Source organism: Vigna umbellata, chromosome 10 (assembly GCF_029865625.1).
Source record: "Vigna umbellata cultivar VRB3 chromosome 10, Vumbellata_1.0, whole genome shotgun sequence".
Classification (NCBI taxonomy): domain Eukaryota; kingdom Viridiplantae; phylum Streptophyta; class Magnoliopsida; order Fabales; family Fabaceae; genus Vigna; species Vigna umbellata.
This window is the reverse complement of record NC_142174.1, coordinates 2,599,468-2,602,059: the sequence shown is the minus strand read 5'-3', so window position 1 is coordinate 2,602,059 and position 2,592 is coordinate 2,599,468.

The following is a 2,592-nucleotide window of genomic DNA, read 5'->3' as shown; positions in this document are numbered from 1 at the left end:
GATTAGATTTTATTTTATTAGATTTTTTTTTTTTTTTTTATCTTTTTAGATTAGATTTTATTTTAGATTAGGTTTTATTTCATTCTATCTTTTAAATCTTCTATCTTCTAAATCTTTTTATCTTTTGAATCTCTATCTTCTCCTTATATTTTTTGCGCTAACAAATCTTTTCTAGGGTTTTGTTTTATTGTGTATGCAGGAAGTCAAACCAGCACTAGTTCAATAGCACAAGGAGTATGGAGAACAATGCTAGAAGAACTCTTGCAGATTATACTAATCTACTGGACCTCAACACTTTAACAGCATAGCTCGACCTAGAGTCAATGCAACCAACATGGATGTCAAACCAGCATTAATTCAATGGTGAAGAGTAATCAATTAATGGGTTATAACATGAAAACCCGTATGAGCACCTACAACCTTTAATGAGATCTGCAATACGGTCAAGATTAATGGGGTGCCAGACGAAGCTATCAAATAGCTTGTTTCCTTTCTCTTGGGAGGCAATGCTAAGCTTTGGTTGAACTTTTCCAGCAGAAAGTTTCACAGAGTGGGAAGCAGGTTACAAAGTTTTAAACAATACTTCCCACAATCTAAGGTGACTAAGGGCAAGCAAGAGATATCTTCATTCAAGCAGGGCATGGAAGAATCACTTGGACATGCATGGGACAGATACAAAGGATTGTTACGTAAAACTCCTATGCATGGTTTCAGAGAAGAAGAAGTAGTCCTAACTTTCCTTGGAGGGCTTGGTTCACAAACCAAGATGATACTGAATGCTTCAGCTGGAGGCAATATCAAATGGAAGACTCCAGAGGAAGCAACTGAAATTATGAAAATATGGCTACTAGTGACAACGAACTCAATATTGCAAAAGGAGACTTTTCATCAGAGGAGTTGTTACCATTACATGATGCTCTGCTAGAACAAAATAAAACTCTCTTTCAACAGCTTGAGGAAGTAACCATGAAACTTTCTCGAATACCACAGGGAATACAACAGGTCTCAATGGTTCAAGAACGACAAAAATGGCAGATGCAAGTTACTCCAGTTGAGAAAACAACAAAGCTTGAAGAGACTTTCCAGAGATTCTTGAAGACAAATGCGTCCCTATTGTCATAATGTGGATGTTGCATTTAAAAAAATGGAGGTTCATGTTGAGAGAATAGTTGACGAAATTAAACAGGATAATCTTGGAAAGGAGGCAAAAACTGTTGTGACTAGAAGTGGTAGAGTGTTAGAGGAGAGACAAAAAGAGAGAGAGGAGAAAGAAAATGAGAGTGAGAGTGAAAAAGAAACATGTGAGAGAGAGAAAAAGAGAAAAGAAGAAGAGGAGAGGAGAGAAAAAATGAGAGAGAAGAGAGACAGAAAGAAAAAGAGTATGAAAAGCCACTTCCTTATCCAAAGAGTTATTCAAGGAAGGAGAAAGAAAAGCAGTTGGAAAGATTCATGGAACTCTTTAAGAAGTTGGAGATCACTATACCATTCTCTGAAGCATTGCAACAGATGCCAGCATATGCAAAATTTTTGAAGGAACTTCTCACAAAGAAACACAAGTACATTGAGAAGGAAACTATCAATATACAGGGCAATTGCAGTGCAATCATACAGAAACTACCTCCTAAACTTAAAGACCCAGGAAGCTTCACCATTCCATGTACCATAGGAGATGTGAAAGTTGGAAGAGCATTGATTGATTTGGGAGCTAGCATTAATCTAATGCCGCTATCCATGTGCAGAACAATTCAGGGGTTGGAAATTAAACCAACCAGAATGGCTCTTCAATTGGCAGACAGGTCTCTTAAATATCCATATGGAGTGGTTGAAGATGTTCTAGTGAAGGTTGACAAATTTGTATTCCCAGTAGATTTCATTGTGATGGAGATGGAAGGAGCTAGTGATGTTCCTCTTATTCTGGGGAGACCTTTTATGAAGACTGCTAGAGTTTTGATTGATGTGGAGAATGGTAAGCTTAAACTGAGAGTTGATGATGAGGAAGTTACTTTTGATGTATCCAAGGCCATGACGTATCCAAATGATGACAAAGCATGCTTTCAATTTGATGAACTTGATGAAGTTTGTATGGTTCAAGAAAGAATGGTGCGTAATATTTCACCATTGGAAAAAACGCTCATTGATGCATGTGAAGATTTGGATGAAGAAGAAGAGAAATTGATCGATGAATGTCTGATGGACTTGGAAACATTGAAAAAGGGTCCAGAGGAAGATCCAATATTTGAAACAATTGATAAGGAAGAAACAATCAAAGCACAGTCGCCAGAATTGAAAAGATTGCCATCACATTTGAAATATGTGTTTCTAGAAGAGGGTGGAACAAAGCCAGTCATCATCAACAACTCTTTATCTTTACAAGAAGAAGAGCAGTTGATAGAAATTCTGAAAGCCAACAAAGAAGCAATTGGGTGGTCAATATCAGATCTCAAAGGTATTAGCCCAACTTATTGTATGCACAGGATTTTTATGGAAGAGGACTATAAACCAAGTGCTCAACCGCAGAGAAGGTTAAATCCTGTCATGAAGGAGGTGGTCAGAAAAGAAGTGTTGAAACTGCTAGAAGCTGGTATCATCTAT